The 22,775-nt window shown below is 49.4% G+C and overlaps 1 protein-coding gene across 2 annotated transcripts in view; it reads left to right on the forward strand.

Annotated features, from left to right (window-relative positions):
• The window catches only part of LOC138565943 (regulator of microtubule dynamics protein 3-like), a 2,735,427-nt gene that overhangs the window by 716,448 nt on the left and 1,996,204 nt on the right, over nucleotides 1–22,775 (forward strand). The gene's annotated exons all lie outside the window — the stretch shown is intronic.

Here is a 22,775-nt window from a genome sequence, read left to right on the forward strand (position 1 = left end):
AGCCCGGTTTGGGAGGGGCCTTGAGGGGGGGTACCGTCATGATCTCTGCTTCCAAAGGGTCAGGGTTTTCCCAACTCCCTTGGAAGCAGATCCATAACCCAGGTTCCGATTGCCAACCAGTCCCAATTGGGACCTTTTGGACCCAGTCCTGGCGCCAGTGGCAACAGGCTCATAAAAATGCCCAGTCCCAGCGCTGGAAGCGCCAGGCTCATAATGCTTGGGTGGACTTACCTGCAGCAGACCATGCTGCTTACTTGCCTGCCAGTTGAGCCTCTGATCCTCTTCTGTTTGGAACTACTTTTCCTGTTGGGTGGGGCAGGAGCCACTCCCTAGATTCAGAACACTGGAACTCTTCTGGAAAGCAGGAACTCTTTTCTTACCTAGGCGTGGCTGTGGAAGGAGACACCTAAGCACTACAGGAGGCTATTTAAACCACACCCGATGGATGAATCTTGCTTTGCGTTATTCTGCATCCTCTGCAGCAGAACGCTCATTGTGTCTTCTGCATCTGATCCTGGGCCTAAGGAAAAAGGCTTACCATCCTGAATCCAGTCTTCAGCAACACCTATAAAGACAAGAAAGAACAGGTTAGCATTACGGTCTTCAGTGACAGCTCTTCACTTACCTGGTCCATCGGCTGTCACCAACGCCTCGCGCTGCATTCCGGCATCTGAAAGAGAAAGGCTTACCTACTCTTCGTGCGCTCCGGAGGTCTTCACACTGCATTCCGGCATCTGAAAGACAAAAGCTTACCAACTCTTCGCACGCTCCGGAGGCCTTCGGCGCTGCATCCCGCATCTGAAAGACAAAACAAGGTGCGTTTAAAGACATTGGGGAACTTTAATACTCACGTGCCATTACTCCTTTCCACATCTAACCCAGTGGGTATTCCGGCACCCTGCAGCCGCTCCGAACTTGTACCTGCAAAATAAAAAGACAGTTAGAGCGCATCGTGAAGCAGGCAACAAGCGCTTACTTACGTGCTTCCAGGCGCTTCTATTCATCACACGGGCTCCATCTTCAACTCACTTCAGCCCGTCATCCGCCATCGCCGGAACCCTGCAAAACAAGAGACATCATTACTAAAGACTTTAAAGACATTAGAATTACTCGAAACTTACCGTTCGTGCAGTAAACGACGGACAGCAGTCCTCTGAAGTCAAGAGGCCTGCTCCCCTTATCCAGTGAAGAAACTGGTTACAGCACACTGCCCCGAGGAAGATGGAGAGCACAGCGTTCACTTACCTAAGGTGAGAGCGTTAACCTTTGGGGTTCTACAGGAGAAGAGAAAGGGAAGAAGAGAGAGACATTCAATAACCCAGTTCCTTAATCCCATATTTTCTATCTGCAGACATCTTACCCTTCGAGTCAGACATACAGTGCACAGAGGTCCAGCCCAAAGAGCCAGCCGTGTGTTACACATCACCTTTGAAGATACGGTATACGCCCAGTCAAGACCGGCGCCTCTACGGAAATCAGGTGAGCATTACAGAAACATGTGACTCCCTCGTCCCAGCCAGCCCGACCCATGACCACACATATCCACTGATGCTGTAAGTGCTACAGGGAGCAGGCACATGGGGACCCCATCCATGGCAGAACCTACCACAACACAATAGCACCATGGCTACCTCCTAACTCGTAATGAGGCCCAATATCTGAATCTGCTCTAACATACTAGGTTTGCCTGCTGAAAGCGGACCCGTTATGATAGTGAAAATCACAGCAAGAATTGTATTTACAATTAGGCTGAAGATATTGATTCCTTCAGGCCGGAGCTACATACTCAGGTTTCCTGGTTGAAACAAGTTGAAGAATTTGAACTAAATGTGAAAATAAATTCAACGCAAAGCACAAGAGACATGACTGCCCCTGAGGAATGTCCAGTTATTGTTAAACATTTTATATAAGTCGGGCTAATGGGGTCTCAGTGTGTAGTTGCGATAATTAATTTGGCACTGTGACGTTTTTAAGTAGTGAACACTTGAATAATGAAGATTTCCCAAGCATTCAGGGCAGGAAGTCTTGATTCTATTAAAGACACGGAGGCGAGCATTATGCTTATTCTTCTTTAATCTGCTTAACAACAGCTTTTTAAATCTTTACTTTTATATATATATATTTTTGTATTTTTTCAGTTGAAAGTGCCCAATTGGCATAAAAAACAAAGTTCAACAAATAAACATGAAGAGATAAGGGAAGTGAAGCAACTACGTTTCCCATGATCCCTTCCAGGCTAGTAGTCCCCAGCCTCAATCCTGTGCACCAATGAGGGCTCCTCTTCTAGTATAAGTTTCTATCTCTCTAGGTGCCTTCCTCTTCTTTTTCTTGTCTTCGAACTGCTTAACTCGTGCAACAGTCTAAATAATAGTCTCATAACCGAACTTGCTCTGTCTTTGCTATTCTGCACGATTCTCACATTCTCCCTGCTGGTCATCATTCTCGAGAATTCTTCTGCTCGTCTCCTATGTGAAAAGAGATCGAGATTGTTAGGGGGGGGAATTCACTGCAATCCATATAAATACATAATACTTTACACAGTTGAATTTTGTTATGACAGCAGAATTCCCAGTGGGAGGGATAATGCTCGCATCCGTGTCTTTAATAGAATCAAGACTTCCTGCGCTGAGCGCTTGGGCAATCTTCATTCTATGACAAGACTATAGGCGAGCATTATGCTTTTTCAAAGCTTTGTACTACTGCTGATGCAATATTAGAGACTGGCTTGAAATAGAAGGTTCTGAAAACTGAATCACTGGACCAGTCTTCTGCTTTCATGATCTCCTGCAGCGGAACTCCATCTGCAAAAGCTCTGGAAGCCATCGCTCCTCTGGCCAAGTGAGCTCTAAAAACAGAAATATCTATTTCCGCTAGCTCCATCGCTTCTTTTACCCATCTTGCAATAGTAGCTGGGGCTGCCGCCTTATACAGGTTTCTGCGCACTATCAGTAGCTGAGTTACATCTCTTGGTCTTATGTCTTGTGTCGCTGCTTCATATGATTTTATGCACTGAGCTATGCAGAGCTTGCTGTTATCAGGGAAATAAGGGTATGTAATAACTTTGGAATTGGTCTTAGTACTCTGCATGATATTAAATGCCACGCCCTCTGGATAAAAGATCTTCCTGTCGATCTGCAGCGCTTTGACATCCGACACTCTTTTACGAGACACTAAGCATAGCATTGTAGCAAACTTTCCTGACAGTTGTCTTCCTGATAAGAGGTTGTTTCTTGGCCATTGCTCGAATAACTGAAGTATCCTATTAACGTCCCAAAGGGACGAGTATTTCGGTAGCGGGGGCTTGCTCACTTTCACCCCCTTAAGGAGTCTTGTAACCGCTGGGTGCTCTCCTAGCGGGACACCATCTACCAGCTCATGCCTGGCCGAGATGGCCGATCTGTAACTCCTACTGTCCTAAAAGCCTTTCCTCTTGTGGTCAGGGATGCTAGAAAATGTATGACCTGAACTATAGGAGCTGAAATGGGAGAAATACTCCTCCTCCTGCACCATGATTCCCAGGCCTGCCAAGCGGAATTATAGCTCTGAATTGTGGACGGAGCCCATGATACCTTGATAAGTTCTGTAGCCTCCTCTGAAAGACCTAGAAAGCACAATGTGTGCCTGAAATTCTGCAGGCCAAGAGGGTCCGTGTCTGATCCTGAATCAGAGTATGAGGGGTTCCTACTTGATCTGAGAGGAGATCCGGCCTATGAGAAATCCTCTGGAGGAAAATCTGTGGAAAGTTCCATCAGAAATGGAAACCATGCTTGCGATTTCCATTTCGGTGTCACTATGACCAGTTCCGCCTTGTCTCTGCGCACCTTCGCTAGTGCCCTCGCCAGCATCGCAAAGGGGGGGAAGGTGTAATGTGTGTGGCCTCCCCTGCTCCTGGGTCCAGCCTCCAGCTGAGGAATCTCAGCAGGTGTGCATTTAGTCTCGAGGTGAAGAGATCTGTATGTAAGGGCCCCCATCTCTGCTGTAACTTGTCGAAGGCTGACTTGTGCAGTCTCCAGTCGCTCGAGTCTACAAAGTATCGGGAATTCCAGTCTGCTACTGTATTTTTCACTCCCGGAAGATATTCCGCCTTGACTGCTATCTCTATTTCTAGGCAGGAGTGCCAGAAATCTATGGCTAGCTCTGCTAGCATCCTGGCCTTCGTGTCTCCCAGCTTGTTGATATACCTCACAGCTGATATGTTGTCCAGCCGTAAAAGGATGCAGCATTGCGCTCTGCCTTTGGTGAATGCTCTGACTGTGAAGGAGCCCGCTAGGAGCTCTAGGCAGTTGATTTGCAATGTTAATTCCTCTTGAGACCATTTTCCCCCTGTCTGTGTGTGACCGCACCTGGCTCCCCATCCTGATCTGCTGGCATCTGATTCTATGGTGAGCTTTGGTAGTTCTCTGAAAATAGCGCGGCCGTTCCAATCCTCCATGTTGTGGAGCCACCAGCAGAGCTCTGTCTTGCTGTCCTCGTCTAGAGGCACTAGGCAATGGTATCTCCATCCCTTCTGCAAGTATCTGATCTTGAGCCTCTGAAGGGCTCGATAATGTAATGGACCGGGAAAAATCGCCTGGATAGATGCTGCAGGGAGTCCAACTATCCTGGCTAGATTCCGAAGCAATATAACCGGCTTCTTCTGTTCTCAGATCCCTCTTTATAGCTCTTATCTTGGGCGCCGGGAGCTCTAATGTGGCTTTCTTGGTATCTATTGTAAAGCCTAGGAATCCTATTCTTCTGGATGGAGTCAGTGCCGATTTCTCGGTACTGATGAGAAATCCTAGCCCCGAGACCAATGATGTCGCCCATTGCACCTATCTCTGCAATAAACAGGATGTCGTCTAGATAGATGATCATCCGAATTCCCTGATTTCGCAGTGTGGTCGCCAGGGTCCTCAAAAGCTTGGTGAAGGCCCAAGGTGCTGAGGCAAGGCCGAAAGGCAGGGTCTTGAACTGCCATGTGTCTCCTTTCCACTTGAATCGTAAATAGCGCCGTTACTGAGGAGCTATGGGTATCGTCAGATAAGCGTCCTTCAAATCCAGATGTGCTAACCAATTGTTCTTCCGGAGAAGATCTGCAAGCAGGTGGATTCCCTCCATCTTAAAATGCCTGTACATTAACCAGCTGATCAATTCCTTCAAATTGATAACTGGTCGTACCTTGCCTTTGCGGCGGACGAGAAACATGTTGCTGAGGAAACCTACTGTATGTGGCTGGGCCCTCTATATGGCCTGTTTGTGCGCTAGCGCTTGAATCTCTGCATCTAGTAGGCCCCTTTCCGCCTGTGAGATGTGCATGCACTGCGGGGCTGCTATCTGTAGCGGAGCTTCTACAAACTCTAGGTGAAAACCCTGCGCTGTCTGCCACACCCATGCGTCTGATGAAAGCTTGCGCCAATTGTGCATGAAAAGCAGAGTTCTCCCTCCTGCTGGGGGGTGTGCTGTCGAGTGCTCTCTCACCTGTGGTGGTCTTCTGTTGTCTGAAGTATCCTCTGCGGCCCCAGAATACTCTACTTCTATTCGGGAAGAAGGCGTCTTGTTGACGCGATCCCAGTACTGGGCTCTCGGACCTTGAGGTCTCCTGTTTGCATTGTAATGGCCGGTCGATCGACCTCTATAACGGCCGGCCCCTGCAAAAACCTGTCCGGGGAATACCTTCCTTATTGAAGACTGTGCTTTCTCGAGCGCTGTGTAAGTTCCCACGAGCTTGTTCATCTGTTTGACAAACGTGTCGCCAAATAGCAGACCTTGCGCTCCCTCGCCAGCTTCGTAAGATGCTAGATCTCCCAGCTTATTATCTATTTTTTATAGCATTGATCTCCCTCTCTCAGCTGAATTAGCGCTATTCGAGTTTCTGAGTAAGCACACAGCTCGCTGGGCCCTGCCTGCTAAAATGAAGGGATCCACCAGCTCTCCTGTGTCTTTGGACATCTCTGCCAGGTCCATGATCTTTGCAATGCGCCCTGTGAGATCCAGCATCTTGTCCTGGCTAGAGGCTAGACCTCCATGCGCGGTCCATGCCCTTCCGGGCATCCTTATTAGCCTTTGTGACAAAGGTGAGCATCTTAGGATCCAGTTCCGAGGTATCTGCCACCTTGCTGGAAAGCTCTAGTCTGGGGCATTCTGCTCTGAGACGAAATCTGGTCTCCTTTTCTAGCGGCTTTCTAATCTTTGGGACATGTAAATCGACACTCTTGGAGATGGGGTCCATTCCGTGGACCTAGAATGTCTAATAGTCTCTGGCTCGAACATATCTGATGTGTCTTCATCTGGGGTACTCTCCACTAAGCTGGCTTTGGTGACCTGCTCGCTTCCGCTCTCTTTATTGAGGCTGTTGACATCCTCCTCCTGTCCCTCTTCCTGGTCAATTGTTCGGAGGATGAAAGAGCTTCCCCTATATTATCCGCCCCTGGGGTAGAGGGTACGATGCTGGGCACGGCTGATGCCTTCGCTAGGAAAGCGTTCTTAAGTCTGTTAAAAGCATCAGCAGCCTCCTGGGGCTTCTCTCTTTTCCCTGTGTCTGAGCCCGGGGGGGGTCGGAGAGTGCTTTCTCTTCCAGGCGGCTTTACTCCCCCTTGATGTGTTGTCTAGAGGCTTTATAGTGGAGGTCCCCTCTTCTGGGTCATCTTGCAAGCCAGCTATTTTGCCCAATATCTCCTCCAGGACTTGTAATCTGTCCTAAATATTCTGCACTCCCTGTGCTACTGCCTTCACTAGAGAATCTCCTAAGACTCTCTTGAAGCTCTGGGAGTGGTCTATCGCTTCTTCCTGAAACTCAGGCTCCTGGTCACTGTACTCATACAAGTACTCCTCCGGTCTGTCAGAGGCCATAGCTGTGGATATAGTGCAGGGAAGTGCAGCTACAGACCCTGGGATCTGCCAAGTTGACCTGCTTAAACAATGCAGTGCTAGGTCGAGCGTTTCCCAGTTTTGAATTCTTATCTTTTTTTTCTTTTTTTTTTTTTTTTAAGTCTTTGAAATGCTGCAGCCTCTGTTTCTCTTTGGAAACGCTGAAAATTCTGAACAAAATTATGTATTGTGCTCTCCTGAGCAGCGTGATACGCCCTACCGCTCGTAACTGGAACGTTGGAGAGATTCGGAGCCTAACGCGCTTGTGCGGGCTTCCAAAAGGCGTGTCACGTTCCTGTCAGGCCGTATGAAATCTCTCAGGCCGCAAGAACGCTAGTGCGCAAAATACACATACTCCAGCTCTAATGCGAGCGAGATCGCTCGCGGGCCGTGCTTGACAATTATTAATGCTACAAGAAATCCGAAACCGCGCCCAGACGACGCTCAGTAATATATTAAAAATGTAAATATAATAATCTAGGAACGTGCACTGCATTAGGTACGCTGCGCATTAGGAACCATTCTTATGTAACCAAAATAGTGTAACACAACTCTATTCCGGTTTATATGAAACAACATCACATTATACTGTTATATCAATCGAAATGGGTACTTAGCTGTCAAAAGCAGCAAAAAAGAAGAGGAAGGCACCTAGAGAGATAGAGACTTATACTAGAAGAGGAGCCCTCATTGGTGGACAGGATTGAGGCTGGGGACTACTAGCCTGAAAGGGATCATTGGAAAGGTAGTTGCTTCACTTCCCTTATCTCTTCATGTTTATTTGTTGAACTTGCTTTTTTATGCCAGTCGGGCACTTTCAACTGAAAAAAATAAATAAATATATATATATATATATATATATATATATGTATGTATATATGTATGTGTAAAGATTTAAAAAAGCTGTTAAGCATATTAAAGAAGAATAAGCATAATGCTCGCCTCCGGTCTTGTCATATAATTGTTTTTTATACAAGTTTTTATGCTTTTGTGTATTGTATTATTTTGACATGTGTATATGTTTTTTATATTTGGGTGATGATTTTGATGCTTTTGAGTACAAAAATAAGAATAAAATATGATGCTTGATATTCAATTATGTTGCACAATCTACATTTGTTTTAGAGGTTGTTTGTGTTAGGTTACCTGGCTGATCTATAGGTTGCACATGAGAATGTTGTGAGGTTGTATAGGTCCTTCCTTTATTGTTGAATTAATATATTGTATCCCTACTTAGTAGGAGGGATCGACACTGCAGTGTGGGGCTACCCCTTCTAGAAACACATGGCATTCCCACATTCCTCAGTATCAAGGTAACCATGGTTTCTCATAGAAATTCAATAGTGTCCTATTTTCCTAAAATGACCACCCTGTGGGTCACTGTTAAGTTATCATAGAGAGCCAGACATTGGGCATAGCACGCTATATAAGTCCCGCCTCCGAAGTAACATGCGCTTCGAGTTAGGTCCGCTGATAGCGGTATAACGCTACTGGGCCTCAGCTCACAGAACCTGCAAAATAAAAGAAAAAGTCATGTTAGGAACTTGAATCGCTCCCATAATATTTACAGACCACAGACTTAGAATTACCTGACCAAAATCTCCGCAGCCACAGTCCTCCGACAGGTGATTTCTTCCTTCATAGTCCGCAGTTTCAGTCAACAGTCTTCATCCGCAGCTGCATCATTCTGAGACTTTCCGACCTCCGAAGACCTGCAAAGACAAAGGTACCATAGTTGATTAAAGAACTTCACAAATTAAAGTGAAGGAAAATAACTATATGTGCATACATACCTGAAACTGACGTCTTTTCCTTACATTCCAACGCTGCCCTTCGAAGAAGGCTTTAGTTTAAAAAACGAACTCATGCTGTGCCCTGCCTTCCCCTATTACGTGCGCATACTTACCACAATAGAAAACCCATAGCTGGGTTCCAAAGGCACTCTGTTCCGTGCGCTTTCACTACCACAAGCGCGCCCACATTCATCAAGAAAAGGTTTCATGTTTCTTTGCCTCGACATCGCCTGCATTCTTCAGTGAAGGTTCTTCAGAAAAACCTGCAAAACAAAAGAAAAATTATTAAAGTCAGAAAGAGAGATCTCTCCAACCATGGAACGTTCTTTCTCTGAAACATCAGTCCCCTTTTTTCCTGACAAAACACTTCTTTCAAAATATGAAGACACTTACCTTCAGAGGCTTACCCGTTTTAACAGCATCATCGTCTTCTGAGCCTCAACACCTACGCGCCCCTGCGTGAAAGCAGGCGGAGAGCTCCCACACCACAAAACACTGGTGAAAACCCTCAAAAAAACAGTATAGCAGATCAACAGGGGTGTGGATCATTTACGCTCCTGCAGAGACAAGGTAAGCGTTACAGAATGCGAAGCCAGTAGTTTAAAAACAATCTGCCGAGCGTAATGGAAACCATAGATATAGATAATTTGCCCCAGTTATTAGGGGAGTTACGTGCTGAAGTCCATGCAGCACGGTCTGAAACCAATTCCTTGAGGCGGGAGTTGGTGCTTAATAGAGAACGCACTGATGAATTGGGTCATCAACTATTACAAACACAAGCAGGTCAAGCTCTACTTCAAGGTGGTCTCCCTCCAGTGCAAGGTTCTCCACCAGGGCCGCCTCTTTAGGTGATTGTACCTGGAAACATTCCTTTAGCCCCCCAGAGCGGATTATGGAGGATTCGAAGAGTTTCGCAGTATTCATGAATCAGTCTCATTTGCATTTCCGGTGCAGACCAGGGGTTTTCCCATCAGACCAGTCTAAGTTGGCATTTGTATTATCCTATTTAGGTGGGCATGCTGCAGATTGGTCCATTGGTCATCCCGGATGATCTTTTGTTAAGAAACTTTCCTGGTTTTCAGCAGGAATTAGAGAAGCTCTTTGCCCGTCATACACAAGGGCAGGCCTTGGACAATGAATTACTTTCCTTACACCAAGGCAGTCAAGATTTTCTGGCATATGTAGCTTCCTTCAATCGATTGGTAGCAGAAACTAATTGGCCAGAAGAAAAGAGAACAACACTCTTCTATCCGGGTTTACGAGGGGAACTCAGACATATTGGCACAGGTTGTGAACCCTCCCACGGGTTGTGCGGAATTCATAGATCTCACAATACAACTGGACCATCGGTTACAAGATCGAAGAATAGACCGCTCCCGATCATATAGTAGATCATACTGGAGAGATGAGGTTTTCCTGTCAAAGCCACCATTTTAAAGCCACTCTGGTTACGTCTACATTTTTAGTCTACTGCTTGTGATTTTATTATTGTTATTGTGTGAAACAGTGCTGGGGGAACTTTTATTTTCATTATTGCATAGATCTTATCATTGAAGTACGTTTATTCATTCAGGATGCCACACAAACGGGCAGTCCTCTTTCTGTTGTTGTGAGGGGATGTGCTTTGCCTCCCCTCCCTCCTTGCTTCCACATATGTGTTGCTATGACCACCCGTGCAGCGGACAGGCGCATCGGGCACGCCGTCAACATAATGAAGGCGCGCTTAATGCAAGTCTGTCTGAGCCCGTCCATGTTGTGGCCGAGGCGCTTTGGTGCCCTCGCTACTCCAGGAGTTATTTACTGACACTTGCCCCCGCTACCACTATGCTCCCGACGGGCTGGTGTAGTTCTCCCTCGGAGGAGCGGTCATTTCCCCCTCAATCCTCGCCGATAGAGGCGGCTAAGCCTAGTCTTTTCCCCTTGATGTTGCTTAATACCCGCTCTCTCCATGCCCATGCTGATGAAGTGTGGTCTCTCCTGTCTGACCATCGTCCCGTCCTGCTATGCTTAACAGAGAGATGGGGGATCATTGTGAGATAATGGAAAAACGATGCTGGTAAAGGATTACTGGCATCACATACCGCTCCGGGCTATTCTGACCTAAGACCCCGTTATTAGAGGCACCATTAATAACGGTGCCTCTAATGGCGGCAAGGACACAGGTACGCGGCCAATCATGCCGGCAATACCGGCATGCCGCTAATGGGAGGACATCACAAGTCATGCGGACATGCAAATAACAGCATCATGATGCCGCTAATAGGGGATACCAACATGCCGGCAATACCGGCATCGTGAACCAACTGTAAAATGCTATGTGCAGTGTTCCCAACTGCCACAGGTGCACACAATCAGCACAGGTGGAGGCAATGGAGTCTGGGCCAGCACAAAAGGAGCACACCCACACACCACACCCCTTCCCACACCAAAATGATTCCACTAGTAGTAGCAATACTGGGGATGGAGGACATGCTTGCATTGCTACACCAGCAATACAGCAACAGCAGGCACCACAGAGGAGACGCAGGAGGAGAAGGAGGGGGAGAGAGGCCCAGCATGCCCCACCAGTGGTACCACACAGACAGCCCCCAATCCCTTGCATCAGAGCCAGTCCATTCAACCTAACCCCTGAGCAGATCCACACCCTGTACCGTCTGGACCGGGACACCATCACCACCATCGTGGACATGATACACGACAACATTGTCAGCCTCATTGAAATACGCACTGCCATCTCCCCTCTTCTGAAGGTAGTGTTGGTGCTCCACTTCCTTGCCACAGGCAACTACCAGCACACAGTGGGGCACATGCATGGCATACCACAACCCTTATTTTCTCGCATTCTGAAAACAAGTGCTGGATGCCCTCAAGCACAAAAGGGGCTACATATTCCTACCACAGACTCCCCAGGAGATCTCTGATACAAAAGTTGGCTTCCATGCACTGGCAGGCATGCCATATTGTATAGGTGCCATCGACTGCACCCACGTGGAGTTGGTGGTCCCACATGCCATGGAGGTAGTGTACTCCAACCACAAGCAATACCACTCTATCAATGTGCAGATGGTATGTGACGCCAGCAATAGCATCGCACATTGTTGTGCCCGATATCCCGGATCAACTCATGACTCAATGGTCCTGTGGAACTCCACGCTACCACGCTACATGAGCGACATGCAGGACGACTTGCCTGGCTGCTTGGTAAGTTGCATGACAGGCACATGGCACTGAAATGGGGGGAGAGATGCACACACCACCATGGTGTCAATGTTGATGTGACAGCACGATGTGCACATCACTAAACACTGTGCCCCAAAGCATCCCAAACAGAACATGACATCTAAATCCCATAGGAATGAAGCAAGGTCGACACCTATGACAACATGCCAAACAGTAACCCACCCCACATCCCACAACATGTGCACCACTCACAAGCGTACCTCACCCACCGTAACACCATCCAGCAACATGCAGTGATCATGCACTATGTTGCTGTCTCCAGTAAATCACCACACAGGGCAAGCATCTATGGGAGCGCATTGAACAAATCCACCAAGGGAATCCACTGTTTGTCACAGGGCCGCCACAACCACAGGAGTGCAGCATGTCACCATGGGAAAAATCAGCGCTGAATGCCTAATATTGCAGAGCCTACTGCCAACACTCCCAGTTAGAAAATCTTACACAACACAACACATCACAAATTTGACACGAACACAGCTGTATGCTTCCACAATGCATGAGCAAAATGAAAGCAGTGCACACCGTGTATCATTGTGAAGATGCAACCCACACCATTAGTCCATGGCACAGGACACATTGAGGGCATAAAAATGGCGTGCATACAACCAGGGACATGTGCATGTGGCCATCGATAATCTGCAGGCATGTGTGACTAGTACAGCTGTCCATGATGAATCCACTGACATATACCTTTTTTTGTCTCCCATGCAGGTGATAGTGGCTTTCCCTTGAAGCCGTGGCTCCTCACCCCTGTCCGAAACCCACAGAATAGGCACGAGGAGGACTACAATCATTCCCACACCCATACCCGTGTGGTCATTGAGCAGACCTTTGGCCTGTTGAAGGCACAGTTTCACTGCCTTAGCCGGTTGGGTGGGGCACTCGTCTACAGGCATGAGAAATTGGCCAAGATCATCATGGTATGTGTCATGCTGCACAACATGTGTATCCGACAGAACGTGCCCCTACCCCCTGACATTTGAACTGCAACCACCTGGTGATGTTGAAGGCGATGAAGAAGATGTGGCTGCACATCATCGTGGTGCCGATGCACAGGAGGGACATGCTATGTGTCAGTCAGTGATTGCACAATATTTCTGAAACACATGGCTGCAGAGGCTGACATGATAGCTGGACAGAGGGCCCTGGATGTGCGAGTACATGTACACAATGCACTGTATATGAATAAATGACACTTGCGCAATGATGAATGTCCACTCAAGATATTTTTTTCACACAACGGGTGTATTTAAATGGCCAATGAAGAAGAAAGTGCACTAAACCTCCACCACACACATCCCCTCCCCCCTCCCCTCCCCCTACAACTCCCCCACATACCCTCACCCCTTCCCTCTCACCCCACAACTCCCCCACACACCCTTGCCCTCTCCCCCACAACTCCCCCACACACCCTGATCCCCTCCCCATGCCCCCACAATTCCCCCAAACACCCTCACCCCCTCCTGCTCCCCCACAAATACCCCACACATGGTGTCCAAACAATTGTCTATTGCCTTCATCAGGCTGGCCAGTCTACGTCCTGCCACTCCCTGCACCTGGTCGCGGCATTTCCGGGCGCGCAGGGTGCGCGCCGACCTGCGTAGTGGGCTGGTCTGCATGGAGCTCGAGTACGATGGGGTGGCCGCCTGCTCCATCTTTGGGGCCGGACGCTCAGCCTCCATTGCATCTGCTATGCAGCTGACGACCTGCCGCAGGGCTGATACCTCCTCGCACAGTCTACTGGTGCTATCGGCGATTATCTTCCCCAGAGAGGCGGTGTTCTCGTGCCACTTCTGCCTTGCTTGGGCATTGTCAGTAACAAATTGTCTCACCAGGGTAGTTAGCTCCTCCTGCCGCTGCGATGGTTGCCCAGCCTGCTGCACCCCGCCGGTACACCAGTGGAGGTGGGGGGTGCTTGCGTGTCATGCTCATATTCTTTTTTTTTTAAACATCTTTTTATTGAGGTAGTGGCAGGTACACAACTCGCTCCAACAACATAACAGGAAAAAAAAAATTATACAGTGGCACTTTGCATTTTCACAGGTGATATAAATTCACATAGGGTCTTCATTGTCCGACGGCAGTTCACATAAGTATGTCCTGAACGGGCCCCAGATGTCTTTCGGTCGGCTCATTCTCGGCTGAGTCAGTACATATTGTTCCTCATTTTCATTCACATATGTCAATTCTCGTAAAAAGGTGTTCATGCTCGGAGGTGTAGGGCTTTTCCAAGCCTGGAGGATGCATTTTTTAGCAACTGCGCAAAAAACATTAAAGAGTCTTCTAGTTCTCTCAGAGCACTTCCCAATATCACCAAACAGGTATTTTTGTAGAGACAGGAATGGGGATATTTGTGTGAGTTCTGCCAGCAACTCAGCCACCCCCCCACCCCCAGAACCGCTGCAGCTCAGGGCAGTCCCAATACATGTGAAAGGACCCTGCTTGTGGGGCGCCGCACTTAGGGCATTCGCTCGAGGAGTCTGGTACAAACCTCGCCACTGTGGCCGGTGTATAGTGCAGTCTATTAAGAATTTTAAATTGTATCTGGCGCAGTCCTGCATTGAGCGAAACCCTTTTAGTGAGTGAACAATACTTTACCCATTTCTCATCAGGAATGGCTACCTGCAAATCTGTTTCCCATTTTATTTTCACATTGTTGGTCTTGGGAGGATGTGGGCCTGCAACGATGCATATAATTTGGAGACTCCCAGACCCCCCTGAGTTGTGATCAATTGTAAACATGGGTGTGAGAGTGGCTCATCGGGAAATAGGGGCCATCTAGCCTGGAATGCTGATCTCATTCGGTAATATTGGAGTGTTTGAAGCGGTCCTCTCCCCAGTGCCCTTAAAATATCTGTTAAGTTAACAAATTTCCCCTCTATGAACATGTCCCCCACCACCATTTTCCCATTGGGGTCCCATGCTTCCTGCATGTCCGTGTCAAACGTGGGAGGGATGCCGTGAAAGTTCCACAAGGGAATCTGTGGGTTATAGGGTTTTCAATTTTAAGTCTCCGACATATTGCCCCCCAAGCCCGGACAGTGCAGCTCGCCGGATTGTATTCACACACGTCTCTATGTCGTGGGGCGAAGATAATTGATCTCACATCCGAGGGTGCAACTGTGTGTGTCTCCACCCATGCGTGAGGTGCTTCTTCTGCCGTCTCATACCAATATCTCGCGAATTGCGCCTGGGCAACTAAGTAATAAAGTTCAAAGTCCGGGGCCGCTATGCATCCGGAACTGTATGGTTCCACCATTTTCTCCCATCCCATTCTAGCAGTCTTCCCATTCCACAGAAATGTGGTCACCATTGATCGCAGCCTGGAGAAGAATTCCCTGCCTGGCCATATTGGGATATTCACAAACAGGTACAGTAGTTTAGGAAAGACGGCCATTTTTAGCACTGCTATCCTGCCATGTAGTGAGATAGGGAGGTGTCTCCATATCGCAAGCTTCGCATTAATTGACTGTAGCGCCCCTCCGTAGTTATCGGAAAATAAAGATTGTCTGCTCCTGGAGACCAGAACGCCTAGATATTTAATACATCCCTCCGACCATTTAAAGCCCTCCGTCATTTCCGGGCATTTAGTACAAGGGGTGAGTGGGAAGATTTCCGATTTAGAACTGTTTACAGTGTAACCAGAGTAATCAGCAAATTCGTGTATATCTGCCATTATAGGCGCAAGGTTTTTGTCGGGTTCACGGATATATAACAGCTTGTCGTCTGCATAAAGCGAAATCAGCTGATTGGAGCCCTTCATGACTATGCCTTTATCTTTATGGCGCAATCTAACTGCAGCAGCCATGGGCTCTATTGTAAGAGCAAGTAGGATTGGCGAGAACCGGCACCCCTGTCTTGTGCCCCTCCCCAGTTTGAACATGTCAGACATGGTTCTGTTAGTATATACTCTAGCCCTCGGCTTTGTGTAGAGCAGACGGACATATCTGATAAAATTTGGTCCCACCCCGAACGCCTCCCAACACCGAGAAGAGGTACTCCCATGAGACCGAATCAAATGCTTTCTCGGCGTTGAGGGACACCGCGATCGCCTGCCTGCCCGGGTAACATACGATTGGCCATGACCTTTGCGAAAATTTTGGCGTCAGTATTTATGAGCGAGAGAGGCCCATAAGAGGACATATCCTGGGGTGGGCGTCTGGGCTTGAGAAGCACCGTAACAATAGCTTCCCTCATTGTAGGGGGCAATTCGTGCTGTTCGAGGGCCTCCTCCCAAGTTCTGAGTAAAATAGGGGCCAGCTCCTCATGGAACTCCTTATAAAATTCGGCCCCCAGTCCATCAGAACCCGGAGCTTTACCCGACGTGAGATCCTTGATGGCTTCAGTGATCTCTTCTATTGTGACAGGTAACTCCAAAGCCAATCTATTTTCGTCTGGGAGCGTCGGGAGACCCTGTGAGGTCAGGTATTCTTTTGTCTCAGTGGGGGTTTTCTGGTCTCTATTCGTATAAAGTGTTTTGTAGTATTCAACAAATTCATCGTTAATACCTTTATCGCTTGTGACCATTACAGTAGATGCTGTTTGAATAGCTTCTATCGGGGCGTTATTTGTTTCATTTCTAATCAGGTTGGCCAGCATTTTCCCCGCCTTATTCCCCTCCCCATAGCGACGTGCCCGCATGGGGGCCGCAATGTATCGTACCTCCCTCGTGGCTAAATTGTCAAAAGTCCTAAGAAGTCTATGAATTCCAAAAGGGTGTCTCTATCATGAGTGCGGCTGTATACCTCTTCCAGCTCTTTCAGTTCCCGTTCCACCACTTCGAGGTCCCGTCTCACTCCCTTCAGGAGTCCCGTTGATTTGGACATAAGGATCCCTCTAACCCAAACCTTGAAGGTTTCCCAAACCGTGGATATCCGATCTACCGTTCCCAGATTGTCTACAAAGAAGTTAGTTATCTCTTCGTGTAGTGACTTGGCCACGTTTGCATCTCCCAACAGTCCCCCCGGCATTCTCCACCATCTGGCCTGTCTGGGAGCATCTTGGAAAACGAGGCTCAGTAAGACCGGAGAGTGATCGGACAGCGTGCGGGGAAGGATCGTGCAGTGTCGCAGTGTATTTGAGATGTCAGAGGTTATGAACTAGTAGTCTATACGCGAGTTACTGTCGTGCACTGTTGAGTAATATGTATATTGTCTATTATCCGGGTGTTGCACCCGCCAAGCGTCTATCAGTGACAACTGTGGGAGGAGTTGGTTCAGGTTTACCGCCGTTTTCGTGGGAGCCCTCACTAAGCTGGTTGACCTATCCAACATGGCGTCAAGTGCAACATTAAAGTCGCTGCCCCATATAATGATTGCTGTGTCGTGTTTGTTAAGAGTATCGAATATTTTCAGATAGAAATCCGGGTCATCTATGTTGGGGCCATAGGTGTTAACCAGGGTTACTCGTCTGCCGGCCATTTCCCCCCACACCAACACATATCTTCCCATTGGATCGGCCTTGTGCCCCTCAGTACGGAATCCCAGCGCATGATGTATGAGTGTTATGACCCCTCTGGATTGTGAAGAATATTCTGTATAATAACGTAGCTTGCCCCATTTAGCCATTATGTTTTGGTTAACCGCTCCCTGAGCGTGTGTCTCCTGGAGCATTAGGATTTGAGGACCATGTCTGGTGACATAATTCCCTACCTTTCTGGCTTTCATCGGGTTGTTTAGCCCACGGACATTCCAAGACAATAAAGTTATCTTCACCCCGTCACCCATTTCCCCATACATAGAATCCATGCCGTGCCATTGCTTCCACCATGTCTTTTGTTTACCTGCTGTGGCCGCATCGTGCACCCGCCAGACCTGATTTCAACCAACCTGGAACTGAAATGAAACCAATCTAAATCCCAGGTCCCAAACATGCCCTGGCAGCTGTTAGGAAAAATGTCTTAATTGTGGGTAATTTTCCTTCCATGTGGCAACCCCTAAACTTTTTGCTGTTGTTTTCACCATGATCTAGACTTTGCCAGAGAAGTGCAGCCTTCTGCCGCACTCCTCTGGGCTTTCGCTCCATTCTTATGGGGAAACTGACATGCCCTTACTACAGTCAGTACCGGGAAACGCTGTTTTCCGTAGTTTCTTTATCATGTTGCAGCTTTCGTGCAACATGACACAAGAGGGCACTGTAAGCTAAGTTACTGCTCTCTTGGGTCTCTAGTCTTCTACAGGCCCTAGATACTCTGTTTGGATTGTAAATGATCGGTGCAAGTGAATCACGGACGGGAATGGTGGCAGCGATCGTTTCTTGTATTTTTGAGCTCCTTTTGACGTTGTCAGCGCGTTTCTCGCGCTTAGCCCAAAATGGTGGCCTGGCTCCCAAAATGGCCAGACCACGAGGCTCCTTTGTCCTGTCCGCTGACCGTCTTGCCCCCTTCACCTTCCCCAGGTCGAGCCGACCCGGGGCCTTCCTTATTTGGGCATGTACTTTCCCGCGAAACACAGATGCTTTCGCGGGCTTCTACAGGCCTTGTGTGTGCCTCCAGGATGTGGGCTGGGATGTCTGGTCCCAATACACATCCTGGATGCCGGAGAGTCTAGTGTGGTGTGAATGCCTGGGACCACCGTGGTCCGTGATAGGTCCACGTATGGTGTGAGTGTTTGATGAGCGGATCTCCCATTGGGTCCCCTCCGTTTTGGCGCGAAGGGAACTATCGATAAGAGGTGGCTGGAAACCCACAACCATGTCGATCTCCTGAGTTCTCACGAACAAAGGAATACAGGAGCCAAGTATCCTGCAACCACGAAGCTGAACCGAGGAATAACTGGTGACCCGCTGAAGGACTGCTCCTCTGCACTGCTGTCGCTTTGTGAAACCCTTTCTACCTCTGATCGAACCAGAAGGCCTGTACTGGTACTTCGACCCTTGGAATAGTGGGGACAGCTATTCTCGGCATCTTCACCATCTCCTGCACGTAAGCCTTCGGAAGTGTCTCTGGGCCATCCAGCAGACTGACCAGCCTACCCAGGAGTCTTGCTCTGTAACCGCCGTCAGGTTGTGTTGTATTTCGAGTCCTCGTCACTCTCACACGATTCGTAAACTTGGCATTCCCAGGACTGAAGTGAGTATAGTGTACATTTGGCTGAGATACACACGGCCGCTCCGTTGCCCTGCTGTGGTAACAAACTGTGCGGGTTCACTGCGTTTGGGACGCCCTCAACTCAACTTCTGCTGCTGTGGAATCTACACGACGACGAGACGTCCCCTGCTCCCCTGAACCTGCCAGCACTGAAACTGACGCAGAGAAGCCTGGGTCTGCTTGCATCGGGGACCGGTGAGTAGCATAGCTAGGAACTGGTTGCCCTCCTGCAGGAGCCCATAGCTTTTCCCCGCTGTGTCAAACAGCACGCCTTTCCGTACTCGCGCTCTGCTTCTGCCCACAGTGGAGGCTGCGCTTGAGTCGCGGAACTCTGTTCATCTTCTTTTGTGCACCGAACTGAACTGCCTGATTCCCTCGAAGAGACTCCCCTTTTTGCCCGTTGGCACCAGCGTGTGCAGGTACTTTCGAGCACAAGGCTCCACTCTTCGTACGGCTTGGACTTCCTTTTAGTTAGGTGCCTCTGAAGGCGAACTGGGTCTAATCATTATTTCGCACTACCTGTTTTCCTCCCCTTCTAGGTGGACTACACATTTCGTGCATCTAACGCTTTAGACTCGTTTGTATTTGTACATATATTGTATTGGTTTGGTATGTGTTGGTTTACTAGAGTTTTATTGTGATTTCTCGCTACGGTCATTGTTGCAAAGGCCTTGGAATAAATGTGTATATATTTTTAATAAACACCTATTTGGAGTAATGTGTAAGTGTCCTTGTTTTGTGTGCTCATTGCAGGCTTTCAGTCACCCTCACCCCTCTTGAGACCTAGTCTTGACCTCCGCGATCGCTACCCTGATTGGTCTGGCTTGTCCAGAGGTTACCCTGTTCCAAGTAATTAGGTTGGCCTTCTGAACCTCTGTGCCTCCAGGACAGAGTTCAGAAATCCGTCTTAACAGCAGCAATAACATTCTGTAACTTCCAGACTTCCCCAACCCCACCCTCCACCCACATCATCCACCCCAACTTGACGATGTACCCTTAAACTTCTTTGGAACTTTCCTGTGGATGCCACGTTGTCGTCACGCGGCCACCAGAGCGGGCTCACGACCCGCTTCGAAGGTTACTCAGAGCCCCCGAGTGGGAGCAGAGTTCTGTTAAACATCAACAAAGCAGCTGCGTAGGATATGTGCGCAGCCAGGTTCAATCAACAGGGTCCCGGTCTCCCCCTCCCGGAGGTGCTCTTCCGTTCTGGTCCGGTCCACGGCCTCTAGGTGGTAGTTGTATAGTTGCTTCCACATACGCCAGGGTGGCGGCATGAGTCTCAAAAAAGTGTGCCCTTCCTCCATACTGGATTCGCATTTTGGCCGGGAATATCAACGCATATGGAACTTGACATGTCCTCAGTAGCCGTTTGACCGGCTCATATGATCTCCTGCTTGCCTGTACTCCCGCAGCAAAGTCCAGATAAACATGTATGCGGTTCTCCTCATATTGTAGTGTCCCAATTTCTCTGGCCTTCCTAAGTATTGTATCTCTGTCTCTGTAATTCAACAGTCTGGCGATGATAGTACGCAGCGGGGTTCCAGGTTTCGGCGCTGGGGCCAGAGTGCGATGTGCTCGCTCAACCAGGAATTGGCTTGAAAAGGATTCTGTTCCAAAAAGAGTCTTAAGTAGGGTTTCCACTTGCTGTTCCATAGCGCCTTTCCCGAACTTTTCAGAAACCCCCACAATCCGTATATTGTTCCTTCGGGATCTGGATTCTAGGTCTTCGCATTTACTTTGCAGCGCGTTCATGCCTGCCTTAAACTGCGCTATGTCGCGATCGTGTCGCGCAATAGTGTCTTCGCTTGTACCAATTCTGTCTTCAGCCTCAGTGATTCTGAGGCTCTCTTTGTCAACTCTGGTTCTCAGTGCTCCTATAGTGTTGACAATGTAATCTAGTTTCACATTCAGGGATAGGAAGCCGCTCTGCACTATAGTGGTAAGGCGATCAACCCTGTCGCCGCCATCCACGCCAGGTTCCGCCATTGACGCTGTCGACATTTCTGGCTCGTGGCCAGCTGCCTGGCTACTGGTGTACGAATCCATCGGGCCTTTCTTTTTCCCAGTCGCCCCTTCAGCCGCCTTATCCTGTTTCCTAGTGTTGCCCATGTTCGCCACACCTGACGGTACCCCACCACGGCCCAACGGGGGCAGTGGAACCTGTGTGACTTTACCGCGGAGGCAGGTATTATCTGTCAAGTGGGCCCGCTCAGGCCTAGGTATCGCAAGAATAGTGTTTCATGGAGCCATCAACGTCCAGGTATCAGCGGTAGCTTGCTAATTCGACTTCTTACGCGTAGAAAGGAGCTGCACCTCGGCCGCTGAATATCGCCCAACTCACCGTCTCAGCGGCACCGTGCCTACCTGCGGGGAATGTAGCACCCATGGCGTGCCCCGGCTACAGGCCAGAAAATGTAGTCATCTCCTCGATCACGGCTCAGGTCGGGGAGGATAGGATATCACGCTGTCCTACGATGGCCCACTTCCCAGCACCCGCCGCGCCGCGGCAGGGAGCACCAGCTCTCGCCCAACAGGATGGCCTCAAGAACTGCGAAGGCAGGGCCCCACCGGGCACACCCAGTCAAACCTCGCCTCCGATCCGGAGCAGGGCCCAGGAGCCAGCAACACCCGCCCGCACAGCTACGCGTACGGGACCCAGGGGGAGCCACCCCAGTCGCTCCGCGGTGTCCACGGGCCCAACTCTGCGACCGCGGCACAGGAGCCCCACCTCTATGTCTCTCTTGCCAGAGCGTCAGCGGCGTGGGGCGCGGACCAGCCGGATGTCCCTCGCGGCCAACTCCCCGGCCTTCTCCCCCTCACCACGCCAAAGCCGATATCTCTGTGAGTTTTAGTCTGTCGCTCTCAGGATTTCAGTCGGGAGTGGACTGGGTCAAGGTGCACCCTCTGCTCGACTCCACTATCCGCTGGGGGCTCCGAAACAGGATTCAAATATAGTTCGGATTTCTGTCGGGCCGGAGCTCTCACATCAGGCGGCCATCTTGGTCGTGCGCAACAGCGCCCCCCCTGTCATGCTCATATTCTGATGTGTCCCCTATGGGACTCATGCCCCCTTGGGTGTACTCCCCACCCCCAGACTGCTCCAGGGTGGTGCCGTGGTCAGAGTCGACCGATGTGAGTTGGGGGGATGGTGCTGGACTTGGTGTGGCCGGTAGGTCGGAGTCGTCGTCCTCCACGGGCACACACACCTGTCCCTGCATGTCGTCATCTGTCGGGGGTGTTGTGGCTGCCGCCTCCCTGACCGAACTATTCTTTGCAGAGAGTGGACTTTCTACTGTCTCCTGTGCCAGTGTCACTGGAGTTGTGTGTACAGGGGTGACGGGCCTTGGTGGCACCAGTGCCGTGGCATCCTGAGGTGGTTTGCCCTTTGGCGCCTGCCATGGCTTGTGTGGGACTTTGGAGGTGGAAGGCCTGTTGCCTTCATCCTGGGCCCTCTTCCGGGGCGTGGTCGGCTGTGGGGGTGAGTCCCGGGCCCCACTGTCAGGATCAGAGCCTGTGGGGGGTGGAAGAGAGGGATGGCATGAGTGATGGTTTGAAAAGCATCATACATACATTTGTATAATTGCTCATCCACACAATAGAGTGGCATAGGCAGTGGAGTTTAGATGATCACGTTGCTTGCTATGTGGATGGGTAATGCAGGCATCCGTCTGGGTCACTCATGGGGGCGGACGTATGCTATGTGACATGCCTATTTGTGTGGCCTGCATTCAGTGTGACTTATGCCATTGGCATCGTAGTGTGGTTTATGTGAGGTATAGCATTGCCTTGCTGCAGGCATCTGCATG

This window comes from Ambystoma mexicanum, chromosome 2p (assembly GCF_040938575.1).
Source record: "Ambystoma mexicanum isolate Mex_15411 chromosome 2p, UKY_AmexF1_1, whole genome shotgun sequence".
Taxonomy (NCBI): domain Eukaryota; kingdom Metazoa; phylum Chordata; class Amphibia; order Caudata; family Ambystomatidae; genus Ambystoma; species Ambystoma mexicanum.